At 43.7% G+C, this 14004-nt stretch overlaps 1 protein-coding gene across 2 annotated transcripts in view; it reads left to right on the top strand.

The window, feature by feature from the left end:
• LOC139549428 (SPRY domain-containing SOCS box protein 4-like) overlaps positions 1-14004 on the top strand; it is a 45419-nt gene that overhangs the window by 9086 nt on the left and 22329 nt on the right. Inside the window, exon 2 of one of the 2 annotated variants that reach the window (XM_071359921.1) lies at positions 11932-12029. The exons of the other annotated variant lie outside the window; for it this stretch is intronic. The gene's annotated coding sequence lies outside the window, so the exon portion shown is untranslated. The remainder of the gene's footprint in view (positions 1-11931; positions 12030-14004) is intronic. 2 annotated transcript variants of the gene reach the window in all.

The following is a 14004-nucleotide window of genomic DNA, read 5'->3' as shown; positions in this document are numbered from 1 at the left end:
TCCAGGAGAGCTACTGGGGGTTCCAGGAGAGCTACTGGGGGTTCCAGGAGAGCTACTGGGGGTTCCAGGAGAGCTACTGGGGGTTTCAGGAGAGCTACTGGGGGTTTCAGGAGAGCTACTGGGGGTTCCAGGAGAGCTACTGGGGGTTCCAGGAGAGCTACTGGGGGTTCCAGGAGAGCTACTGGGGGTTCCAGGAGAGCTACTGGGGGTTCCAGGAGAGCTACTGGGGGTTTCAGGAGAGCTACTGGGGGTTCCAGGAGAGCTACTGGGGGTTCCAGGAGAGCTACTGGGGGTTCCAGCCCTGCATGAACACATGACTTTGTAAAAGATCAGCTGCTCAACAGGACCTTGATAAGCTGACCAAAATCCTGCACATCCAGTAGCTTTCCAGATGGAGACGGCGGCTGGGCGCGACGGCACGGGACACGACGGTTGTTGCTTCTCCTGTTAGGCTATGCTTGCTAGGCAGCAGTAGACTCAGTCTAGGCCTTCCCAGCAGGTTTGACATGACAGTGGTCCCTGCACAGTGAGTCTTGTTGACCAGAACACGACAGTGACTAAACACTACTTCCCAAAGTCCCCCTTAGCACCGGCGTACGCTGAACAATACACAAGTCCTTCAGTGTTCAGTCAATCACCGGCCAGCCGAGACTAGTAATGCAGAGCTGGAAAATGTTATTCTTTGTACCTGAATGAGTCTAAGAGTCAACACTAGGGTTGCACATTTTGGGGAATCTTCAGAGGTGGAAACTTTCTGTGGGATTTAACGGGAATATATGCAAATTAATATTAATACCATTTCAATGTAGGTGTTTATTGCATTGGATATATTTACCATATCATATGGAGACAGAAACATAAACATTTTACCTTATCATAAGTAGACTTAATTGCAAATTATTAAATTCTTCCAATAGAAATAAAACTATTTAGTTATGAATTGAACTTTAAAATGAGTTGACTCTTCACATGGGATGATTTCACTGAACAATGAAAGGGAATATTGTGATGGATCATTCATCTCCCAAAAACGATTTCAACAAACATCTGTAAAATGATAGTCTAGAAACTAAAGCTTTGGTTGTCTTCCCTTCAGGCTTCCATGTCTTCTCCATGGACCTCCTCAATGTCCACCTCTTGAACATCAGACTCTGAGGCCTCATCTTTACTGTCACTTTCCAACCTTGTTCAGGATGGCTCGTTGTCAGGCTACAAAAGCCTCAAATTTGCCCCGGATGGCCACCAATTTTTCATGTAGTTAATTATTCCTTGCCCACGAACATTTGACCACCCATCAGAGATGACTGCAATAGTCTGCTTTCTCTATGATTTGCTTGATCTTAACTTGAACTATGTTTAACTCTGCATCCAGCAAATGAGTAGATAAACATGTTTGGTTGGTGTATGCTGGATGAAGAACATTCAGAAATCTCTTCCAATACACATTGCCTGTGAGCATTAGAGGTGAACCAGTTGCATACACAGCTCGAGCAAGACATTCATCAGCATTTCTGACTACGGTCCTCCATTGAGTCACAAAAAATTATAATTCCAGGCGGACCATGAGCTGTTGCTATCGATAAGGTGCCTGAGTCATAATTTTCACCTCAAATTGAAGTAGAGGGACTTTTGTCAGAGGTTGCTTGTTATGAGCGCTGAGGGAACTTTATGCACTTGGCCAGGTGATTCTGCATCTTTGTTGCATTCTTCACATATGATTTGGCACAGTATTTGCAAATGTACACAGCTGTTCCTTCTACATTAGCTGCAGTGAAATGCTATCAGATAGTGCCCGTGGCATTTTCCTGTAAAGATTACAAAAAAATTATACAAAAAATAAAATACAATTCCATCAACAGATAAATAGTTAAGCAGTTAGATTAAACAACTCCTTTGTAAGATACATGTTTAAAATGAATGGAAACGGGTGAATTAACACACCTCACTTAGCAAGCTCAAGCAAGCGAAAACCTACATGGTAGCAAAAACTATTTAGCAGAAATTGTTAACAAGTTAGAAATGATTTAAACACACTTTTCTGTAGGGTACTATTTATTAGTAAACAAAAAATCATGTATATCATATAAAATATATTCACCCCACCCAGTATTGTAATCAAAACCAGAAAGCATGTAGTCCTTGGCTCAGACAGTATAGTAGTGTGGGCTCAGTAGCATCTCATTAGGGTGCAAGATCTTGAGAATCAGCCGCACATGTGATGTAAGAATGCACTGTGCATGCAGAGGGTTGCAATTCCATTGAATTGGGGATAGTTTAACCAAAATACGAAGACGTGGATGTCGACTATGGCAGCCCCCCGCACCTCTCTGATTCTGAGGTGTTGGGTTAAATGCAGAAGACTCATTTCAGTTGAATACATTCAGTTGGACAACTGACTAGGTATATCCCTCTTTCCGGGTTCACCAGTGTTCTCTGTGTAAGCGGTTGTTAGTTGCGCAGTTGCAACATGAATACTAGAATTGTCTTGTGCGTTCAGTGATGTGCTCTACACAGGGCCTACTGTTCCTCTAACACACCAGCTCCGGGTTTGTACGTCCTGCCACGCTGCACAATCTAATGTATCTTTTGTTCTCAGCAGTTGTTCCTGTCCATGCAATTCTTTCTTCTGTACAATTTTCCCTATTATTTTGTTGGCAACTGGCATGTATTTTTAAAGTCACTTTGCTTGCTCTGGCCTCGTTGTGCTTCTTGCAGTGACAGACCATATATACTGTAAATGTTTTATCCTTGAGGTCGGTGTTTGCATGTTTTGCCTGTTGATGCATACAGTGCAGTGCGTGTGTGTGACGCTATCACGGCAGGGCCCTGTTATGAGTAGAGGTCATCACATCCCTGTCCACATCACCCAGCTCTCCAGACTGGGTTGAGAATAGATGAGTGATGGCTGTCTGTCCGTCCCAAACGGGGTCATCTCTCCTGGGGGGTTCATCGCTCCCTGGGGGGTGTTTGACAAGCTCAGTGACGCAGAATAAGCCAGGGGGCAGGATCAAAGATGTGCAAAACTGAAAGGATATTTGTCACGAAAGGTTTTGTTTTACATTTTTAATTAGGGAGGCTGTCAAAGGGCCAAGCTGAGTGACCCATACATTATATAACTAAAAATACACTGTGCCTGCTGCTACACAAGTTAATAACTTGTGTGAGCCAATTTAACTGCTAAAGTGACCTGCCATTTTTTTTTTTACTGCTAACTTGGTGCCTGATGTCAAATGAATGCTCACAGTGTATACATAGTGTGATCACAAAATACTACAGAGTCCTATGTAGTTTTGCCTTCAGGAAAGGGGATTTCATTTTTTATTATAAGGTGGTCAGTGTGTTATGACCCACACTAACAAGCTATTAATTGGTTGTCAGTGTGACAGACCGGGTTTGGACTAGAGGTCGACCGATTATGACTTTTCAATGCCGATACCGATTATTGGAGGACAAAAAAAGCCGATACCGATTAATCGGCCGACTTTATTACATACATTTTAATTTTTTTATGACAATTACAACAATACTGAATAAACACTTATTTTAACTTAATATAATACGTCAATAAAATCAATTTAGCCTCAAATAAATAATGGAACATGTTCAATTTGATTTATATAATGCAAAAACAAAGTGTTGGAGAAGAAAGTAAAAGTGCAATATGTGCCATCTAATAAAGCTAACGTTTAAGTTCCTTGCTCAGAACATGAGAACATATGAAAGCTGGTGGTTCCTTTTTTAAATTTATTTTATTTAATTTTTTAAAAATTATCCCCTTTTCTCCCCAATTTTTCGTGGTATCCAATCGCTAGTAATTACTATCTTGTCTCATCGCTACAACTCCCGTACGGGCTCGGGAGAGACGAAGGTCGAAAGTCATGCGTCCTCCGAAGCACAACCCAACCAAGCCGCACTGCTTCTTAACACAGCGCGCCTCCAACCCGGAAGCCAGGCGCACCAATGTGTCGGAGGAAACACCGTGCACCCGCCCCCCTCGGTTAGCGCGCACTGCGCCCGGCCCGCCACAGGAGCCGCTGGAGCGCGATGAGACAAGGATATCCCTACCGGCCAAACCCTCCCTAACCCGGACGACGCTAAGCCAATTGTGCGTCGCCCCACGGACCTCCCGGTCGCGGCCGGCTGCGACAGAGCCTGGGCGCGAACCCAGACTCTGGTGGCGCAGCATAGCACTGCGATGCAGTGCTCTAGACCACTGCGCCACCCGGGAGGCCCACTGGTGGTTCCTTTTAACATGAGTCTTCAATATTCCCAGGTAAGAAGTTTTAGGTTGTAGTTATTATAGGAATTATAGGACTATTTCTCTCTCAGAGCGAGTGACGTTTGAAACGCTATTAGCGCGCACCCCGCTAACTTGCTAGCCATTTCACATCGGTCACACCAGCCTAATCTCGGGAGTTGATAGGCTTGAATTCATAAACAGCAGAGCTGCTGGCAAAACGCAGGAGAGTGCTGTTTGAATGAATGCTTACGAGCCTGCTGGTGCCCACCATCGCTCAGTCAGACTGCTCTATCAAATCATAGACTTAGTTGTAACATAACACACAGAAATACGAGTCTTAGGTCATTAATATGGTCGAATCCGGAAACTATCATCTCGAAAACAAAACATTTATTCTTTCAGTGAAATACGGAACCGTTCCGTATTTTATCTAACGGGTGGCATCATCAGTCTAAATATTCCTGTTACATTGCACAATGTCATAATTACGTAAAATTCTGGCAAATTGTCAGCAATGTAGATTGGTCACAATCTTTGATCTTCGGATGTTTGCACTCACGAGACTCCCAGTTACACAAATGTTCCTTTTGTTCGATAAAGATTTATTTTTATATCCAAAAACCTCCATTTGGTTGGCGCGTTATGTTCAGTAATCCACAGGCTCGTGCAGGTCATGAAGGGCAGACACAAATTCCAAATAGTATCCGTAAAGTTCGTAGAAACATGTCAAACGTTGTTTTATAATCAATCATCAGGTTGTTTTTAACATAAATAATCGATAATATTTCAACCGGACGGTAAACTATTCAATACAAGAGATAAAGAAAATGTCGAGCTTGAAACTATGTCTAAAGACTGTTCACACCCTGTGGAAGCCATTGGAAAAGGAATCTGGTTGATATCCCTTTAACTTCTCTGGGATATGTGGGACGGTAGCGTCCCACCTAACCAACAGCCAGTGAAATTGCAGGGCGCCAAATTCAAAACAAATCTCATAATTAATATTCCTCAAACATACAAGTATTATACACCATTTTAAAGATAAACTTCTCGTTAATCCAACCAAAGTGTCTGATTTCAAAAAGGATTTACCGCGAAAGCACACCTTGCGATTATGTTAGGTCAGTACATAGCCACAGAAAAACACAGCCATTTTTCCAGCCAAAGAGAGGAGTAACAAAAAGCAGAGTGCATCTAACCCTTAAAAGAGTTAGATGCACTATTGTAAAGTGGTTGTTCCACTGGATATCATAAGGTGAATGCACCAATTTGTAAGTCGCTCTGGATAAGAGCGTCTGCTAAATGACTTAAATGTAATGTAAATGTAAATTAATCACTAACCTTTGATCATCAGATGACACTCATAGGACTTCATGTTACACAATACATGTATGTTTTGTTCGGTAAAGTTCATATTTATATCCAAAAATCTGAGTTTAGGCGGGACGCTACTGTCTCACTTGGCCAAAAGCCAGAGAAAATGCAGCGCGCCAAATTCAAATAAAATACTTTAAAAATCAAACTTTCATTAAATCACACATGACAGATACCAAATTAAAGCGACACTGGTTGTGAATCCAGCCAACATGTCAGAATTCAAATAGGCTTTTCGGCGAAAGCAAACGATGCTATTTTCTGAGGATAGCAACATTGTAAACAAAGAAGCATATTTCAACCCTGCAGGCGCGACACGAAACGCAGAAATAAGAATATAATTCATGCCTTACCTTTGACGAGCTTCTGTTGTTGGCACTCCAATATGTCCTATAAACATCACAAATGGTCCTTTTGTTTGATTAGTTCCGTCGATATATATCCAAAATGTCAATTTATTTGGCGCGTTTGATCCAGAAAAACACCGGTTCCAACTTGTGAAACGTGACTACAAAATATCTCAAGTTACCTGTAAACTTTGCCAAAACATTTCAAACTACTTTTGTAATACAACTTTAGGTATTTTTTTACGTAAATAATCAATAAAATTGAAGACTGGATGATCTGTGTTCAATACAGGATTAAAACAAACTGTAGCATGCTATCTGGTTACGCGCCTCTAATAAAAAGTACACTTCACTCGACTCTCGTTCTGAACAGGGCTACTTCATTACACAAAGGAAAAACCCTCAACCAATTTCTCAAGACTGACATCCAGTGGAAGCGGTAGGAACTGCAAGAAGGTCAATTAGAAATCTGGATTCCCAATGAAAATCCATTGAAAGGAGTGACCTCAAAACAAAAAAAGAAATCTGAATGTTTTGTCCTCGGGGTTTCGCCTGCTAAATAAATTCTGTTATACTCACAGACATGATTCAAACAGTTTTAGAAACTTCAGTGTTTTCTATCCAAATCTACTAATAATATGCATATCTTCTGGGGATGAGTAGCTGGCAGTTGAATTTGGGTATGCTTTTCATCAAATGTGAAAATGCTGCCCCCTATCCTAGAGAAGTTAAATGGAGGAAAGGCAGGCAATGGAACAGGGATTTTTCAAGAGGCACTTCCTGGTTGGATTTCCTCACGTTTTCGCCTGCAAAAACAGTTATCTTATACTCACAGACAATATTTTGACAGTTTTGGAAACTTTAGAGTTTTCTATGCTAATCTGTCAATTATATGCATATTCTAGCATCTGGGCCTGAGAAATAGGCAGTTTACTTTGGGAATGTTATTTTTCCAAACATAAAAATACTGCCCCCTAGCTTCAAGAGGTTTTAACTGACTTGCCTAGTTAAATAAAGGTGAAAAAAAAGAAGGCAAAATCGGCGTCCAAAATTACCGATTTCCGATTGTTATGAAAACTTGAAATCGGCACTAATTAATCGGCCATTCCGATTAATCAGTCGACCTCTAGTCTGGCGGAAACCTGGCACCATCCCTACGGTGAAGCGTGGTGATGGCAAAATCATGCTGTGGGGATGTTTTTCAGCGGCAGGGACTGGGAGACTAGTCAGGATTTGAGAGAAAGATGAACGGAACAAAGTACAGAGATCCTTGACGAAAACCTGCTTCAGTGTGTTCAAGACATCGGACTATGGTGAATGTTCACCTTCCAACAGGACAACGACCCTAAGCACACAGCCAAGACAACACAGGAGTGGCTTCGGGACACGTCTCTGAATGTCCTTTAGTGGCCCAGTCGGAGCCCGGACTTGAACCCCAATCAAACATCTTTGGAGAGACCAGAAAATGGCTGTGAAGCAACGCTCCCCATCCAACCTGACGGAGTTTAAGAGGATCTACAGAGAAGAACGGCAGAAACTCCCAAAATACAGGTGTGTGAAGCTTAAGGATCAAGGCTGTAATCGCTGCCAAAGGTGCTTCAAGAAAGTATAGAGTAAAGGGTCTGAATAAGTATGTAAAAGTGATATTTCAGTTAATTTTTTACTACATTTGTCTGAACCTGTTTTTGCAAATCATTATGGGGTATTGTGTGTAGCTAGCTAGATGAGGGAGAAAAACTATTTGTTTTTTTGAATAAGGCTGTAGCGTAAAAATTTCGACAAAGTCAATGTCTGAATACTTTCCGAATGCACACCGTTTGCCTGTGCTTTGTTTGATGAAAATGAATTCACATGCATCATTACCAGTCGCCAAGGCTTTGTGGAGTACAATTAACTGACTGCTCCAAATGAGTTTAATTACTGACAACAGGTGGAGTTTAGTGAAGGTTTACTGAACGTGCATCCTTGCTCTAGTTCTCGGTCTCGAGGGTTCTCGGAGGCTCAGGGCTTCAAATGTCTGATTTCTCATTTTAATAACAATCTCTCAGTATTTCATTACTTTAATTATTCCTGTTATCAGTGATGGGCCTGTAATGTGCTCTCTGCCAGGGTGGACCAGTAGTGGTTGGAACAGAGCCCCATGTTTCAGGATTGTGTTCTTATAGAGTCCCTCTGTCTGTAGGCTCATGCTGTCGTGTCTGGCGGGCCAGCTGGGTATTTTGGGAGCTAATTTACTGTCTCTCTCATGGGGGTGGTGGGGAAGGAGGGAGCGGTGTATGAGATGCTCCCAGGGTGATTCATCTCCATGCTGCATTGGCAAGACATGCAGATTTTAATTTTGTTTCACCATTTAATGTTTGTGCCTACGACGCTATTCAGCCCGGCACTTGCATACAAGTCAAGTACAGTCTGGGGGAGAAACGCACCCTGAGTGTTTTGTGGAGAGATTAAGAAAGAGCACAGGGTTGAAGGGAGATAGAGGTCTCCCCAGTGGCTCACACTGATAAATGGCTCGCCCCTGTCTTCCAACTGACATAGAAATGTCAAATCATTGAAAACGGTACTCACTCTTCCAGCCTCTCTCCCCCTGACCTGCAAAACACTCAATTGTACCATAGGGTTTTCCTCCACCACCACCACGTCCTATAAATTGCATTCCCAAGTGCATGTGAGCTAAATTGAAGCAGCCTCAGTGCTGCTATGATTGTCTTTTCTAGAATTGGAGAAGACAGAAGGTGGCAAGGTGAGGTCTGTCATACCGTGCCATTACATGCTGTTGGTTAGGGTTGTGATGATTTAGAAATGTTGGGTAACTATTAATTGTCATGCAAAATGGCCACAGTTGTCATTTAAAAGAAAATGTTTTATTGGAGTACATCAAAACGCTACAACTTAATGAATACAATAAATTATTACCAACTTCACCTGCTTCACGTAAAAAAAACGTTCTTCAGTTATTTACCTGAAGTTTTTTGTTTACTGCAATAGGCTTGCTGAGAGTCACTGTGCTTTTTATGATGATGTAATGTTCTCTGTAATCACCAGAGCAGAAGTTTTGCCGGTACGGAACTGCTATTGGGTGAACTATATCTACTTGGAAATAGTATATCTACTTGAAAAAGTTCATGGTTATTGGCCATAATTGTCAGTTATGCGATTAATGTGGCAGCCCTGCTTGTTGATACTGTAGCAGGAAGACTGCTTATTTGGGAGATAAAACAGCCTACACCAATGGATGGGACCTGATCTGCAGTCAAATCAAAGCAGCTTCCCACAGTTTTCTCTGATTTTAACCCAGTGGGCACATATGAGCTTGATGCAGCACAAGCCAAATCATCATTGTCTTGATGTAGTACATACCTGCTTTTTTGTGTGTGTGTGCCAGTCATTTAGGGACTTACCTAAAGATAATGACTTGTTTTAGTGTTGAGAGAAACCCCAAACAAACAAGGAGGAATCTGACCTTTTTTTCAGTTTGTTTTGCTGTGACCTTAGTGGAATTATCTTTTCAATGCCCATTCAACTCTCATACCGGTCTGTCCACATAAAGAGTGGTTATCGATTTAAGTGCTAGAGTCAGGGTAACCTCGACCTGTGTATAAGGCGGGGGGGGGGGGGGGCACAGTGGAATAATAAAGACCCTTACTGAAGAAGATTCAGTGGGTGAATGAGGGGGAGGAAACGGGTGGTCAATTGTAAAGGAAGAGCAATAAGAGTCTCAACTCTAGCTGTTCCAACCTGCTGCCCATCTCTCACATCTGTTTCTTTTTGCCTGTGGGCCTGGTGAGCTGGGAGAGATGTCCCCTTTAATCAGTAGATCAGTCATGATGATCCTGGACTTTGGGCCTGAGGGAAGGGCACTGATCTGCCCAGCATGTCCAACTTCTCCACCCCCCCCCCCCCAGGTTTTCCGTATGATGCAAAGTGCCCTCGATATATCCCTTATGCACTATAGTCTGTCCTGCTATGGAAACATTTGCATGTATGCTACATTGATCTCAGATTAAGATTCCTAAAAGGTTGAATTGTTATTTTTTTCTTCAGTCCTTTTTCCTGTTCATTTGATGTAGAGTATCCTTTGGATTAATCTCCACATGAATGTGAGAACCACACCACTTTCTCTTGGAGCACACTGGCATACCTGGAACTCTTCTGAACAAAACGCACTACCTTTTTTGTGTAGTGAAAAGGATGCTGTTTCTATTCAGCTGTGTAACTGTTAACAAGACTCTGCTCATACAATCTTATTTTTTATAGTCTATGAAAATGCAGCTTCACAGCAGCAGCCAATAGATATCACATCCTGCATCCACTGCTTTAACTTAAGTTTTTATTTAGCGACTTAGCTACCAAACGGCCTGCTCTCCTATCCTCATTTTGCTTAATTGCTGCTGACCGCTGGAGACTGAGGGAGAGTGAGCGGGGAGATTGTGGGAGAGGTGAAAGTAGCTGTAATGAGAAAGGCGTGATGTATTAATCAGGGCTGACATCTCTCATCCCCTCTAGTCTCATCAAGTGGCTGAGAGCCCCCAGTTCCACCCAGCAACATCTGGAGACTCAGCAGGTGGATAAACTCCCAATTAGAACCAGGTTTCCACCTAAGTGAAACCGGAGGCTGCAGCACCCTACACAGCTGATGGATGTAGTCTTGGCTGGGTAGTCTAGTCTCCAGTGGTTCATCACGTGGTTGAGGATGGAAGTTACTGCTGGTTTGGTGTTTTGGATTTGTTAAGTGTGTGTTTGGGTCTATTTTGCTGGAAGGTGGAAGCAGCAGGGGCACCGTGAGGATAGGTTTGTTGTCTGGAGAAGTGTGTGTCTGTGTGTGGAGGCTGGGAATTATTCTGTACACGAGAGACCTTGTAGTCACATTGTGATTAGAGGCCTGTTTGCCTGAGGCTGAGAAATGTACTATATCGACGGAGTCATTTCATCAATTTAGCCAGCAAACGACAGGCGTTGAGGCACTACACACCTGGTTAACGTTTGAAGAGGAGTCGCCTGAACATTTGATGAACATTGAGATTGCAGGCCTCCCAAGTGCCGCAGCAGTCTAAGGAAGTGCTTGAGGCGTCACTACAGATCCGGGTTCGATCCCAGGCTGTGTCGCAGCCAGCCTCGACCGGGAGACCCATGAGGTGACGCACAATCCGTCCAGGTTAGGGGAGGTTTTGGCCAGCCGGGATGTCCTTGTGCCATCGCGCTCTAGCGACACCTGTGGCGGGCCGTGCGCATGCATGCTGACACGGTCGCAAGGTGTATGGTGTTTTGTCCGACGCATTGGTGCGGCTGGCTTCTGGGTTAAGCGAGCAGTGCGACTTGGCAGTGTCGTGTTTCGGAGGACGCATGGCTCTCGACCTTAGCCTCCATAGTCCGTACAGGATTTGAAGCGATGGGGCGAGACTGTATCTACCAATTTGGATATCACGAAATTGGTGAGAAAAAACATGAAGATTGCGACGCCTCATGAATACGGTTTCTCTCTCCATATCTCGCTCTTTCTGACTTAATGACTTGGTTCATTGGTATTGAGCTATTCTCACTTGGTACAGATTATCTTCCGCCTACAGCAGACTGGTTATGTAGTGGTTAGAGGATTCAGTCCTATGATCTGGTCTGAGGAAGTGTCTAGTGCAGAGGCCTATAAAAGTAGCCAAGTGTACTGCACATCCAGGTTAGTGAAGTCCCTTACCCTCAGGTTTACTAGGTCACTGTTTGACTCTTAATAGCGTTACACCCAAGTGTAGTACCTTACATTTTAGTGTCCTTATCTTTCACCTCCCAAGGCTCCTCCTGCCTTATCCCACGTCACTGTCTAGGCCCGTGTCCTGTCTTCTACTGGTTGTCTCATTGGATCCTCTCCTCCAATCCACTTTTAAGAGGTGAGGACCGCAAGTAATGTTTCCAGACACTGTCTATGTTCTGTCCTGATTCTACCTGCTGCCTCATTGGCTCCCTTCTGTTTTTCCTCAGGAAGTAGGGAGAACCACTGTCAAGGGATTGACCTGTTATTTTAGGACTTGGTGATGTGGTGGTTTGCTGTGGATGCCAGCTCTCGGATGGATTAACAAGTGAGCACAGCCACAGCCAGCATAACTCGGCTACTAATCATTTGCTCCTCACAGTTGATGTACCCAATTCCTTTATTGTTCATTTGACTGCATTTCAGACCCATTCAAAGTGTAAAATGTGCACAAAACGAGTGGATTTTTATTTTATTTTTTAAAATTAAACTAGGCAAGTCAGTTAAGAACATTCTTATTTACAATAACAGCCTACCCTGGACGATGCTGGGCCAATTGTGCGCAACCACATGGGACTCCAAATCACGGTTGGTTGTGATACAGGTTGGTATCGAACCAGGGTCTGTAGTGACGCCTCTAGCGATGCAGTGCCTTTAGACCGCTGCGCCATTTGACCTTCCTGACGCAACAAAAGTGCAGAGATGAGGTGCTGTCGTTTTATTCAGAGATACTAATAAAATATGTTGGACATGAAGCCAATTGGCTCGGAGTGCTTTTGATTGTTCATTCCTGTTGATGGAGCCACCAATGAGATTGTTCCCGTTTCTGTTACCCATGGGGCAGGGTGGGGAACCTGATCAGACCAGTTTGGGCTTACCTATCTGCTCGCCCAGGTAACCAGAGCCTTTAACCTGGGTACCTATTAATATTTGAACAGGGCTCAGCCCAAACAGCTGAAATGTTCTGTGGACCTGGAGAGAATGCCTTGGGTTTTAACCAACTGTATGATACTAGTACCACAAAGACAATATACAGTGAGTGCTAGACTACGTTGATAACCCACGTCCCCCCCATTGTGGATTTCATTCTAGAGCATTATTTGTCCATGTACCCCAAGCCCTTTATAAATTGTATAGGAGGTTCTCGTCTCGTGCACTAGTTCTACCCATGTGTAGCATCAACCTGCCACAGTCTGTTCCCAGGCGCTACTCAAACCTGTTTTTCTGGGCTGCTTTGTTGCCAGTACAGTGCTATTGTGTGATGACAAGTCATTATCTGTAATCTATCCATTAATTTGCATAACTGTTGGCTAATGGGATGGATGTGTGGCTCTGGCAAGGCAGGCAGCTGAATTGTAGCACAGGGATTTTGAGTTTACAAAGGAAGAGTATGAGAAGGAATAGACGAGGAGTTGTGAAAGAGGAGACACCTGCTGACCTTTCAACTTGACTGACCTCGTGTTTAATAGCACCTGGGTGTGTGTACTCGACCCAAGTGGATTACGCCTCTAGAATACACCTTGAGCTTCCAGTAAAACAGCTCCTGCAAAGTCTGACAGGACTTGGAACAAACGGCTTTATGTCTGTACTGGGGCCAGGTTTCAAATACTTCACTATCTGGATCCAACTTGTGGCAATGCATCTACTGACCCCCAGAGCAGTGCTAGTGTATGATGCCTGTCTGATCTTCTGTGATCCAGCTCTATAGGGAACTGTCCATTCTGCTCTCAGCTGGGTGCATATCTGGAGGAGCTGGATTACAGAAGCAGTGGGTAAAGGGGTGCTATTGTGCTCTTCAGTCTCCTTTTGTATATGAGATGGGAAGTCATTTGGACTAATGGCCTCATTGACCAACCCTGGCTGGCAACTCCCTTTTGATCTTTGCTGTGAAGTGATTCATATTCACTGTGTGGGTCTGTTTTAAGAGATAAAAGTAGCACCAATCTGTCAAGATAGCTGTTTGTGATGACGTGTTACTATTTTATAGCTAGCGTCCTGCAAGCTTCATAATGGTACTACCATTCCTCTTCCTCTGCAAAACGTGTTCTGTTGCTCTTTGACTGCTTTCCCTCATCTATCCACCTTGTCTTCCTCTCCCCCACCCTGCCTTCCTCGTCTTGAGCCATCTCTTTCCCTCATCTCTCCACCTTGTCCCCCTCTCATCCACCCAGCCTTCCTCGTCTTGAGCCATCTCTTTCCCTCATCTCTCCACCTTGTCCCCCTCTCATCCACCCAGCCTTCCTCGTCTTTAGCCATCTCTTTCTCATCTCCCCACCTTGTCCCCCTCTCCCCCACACTGCCTT

The sequence above is a fragment of the Salvelinus alpinus genome, chromosome 22, assembly GCF_045679555.1.
Source record: "Salvelinus alpinus chromosome 22, SLU_Salpinus.1, whole genome shotgun sequence".
In the NCBI taxonomy this organism is placed as follows: domain Eukaryota; kingdom Metazoa; phylum Chordata; class Actinopteri; order Salmoniformes; family Salmonidae; genus Salvelinus; species Salvelinus alpinus.
This window is presented reverse-complemented; position numbering and strand designations above follow the sequence as displayed.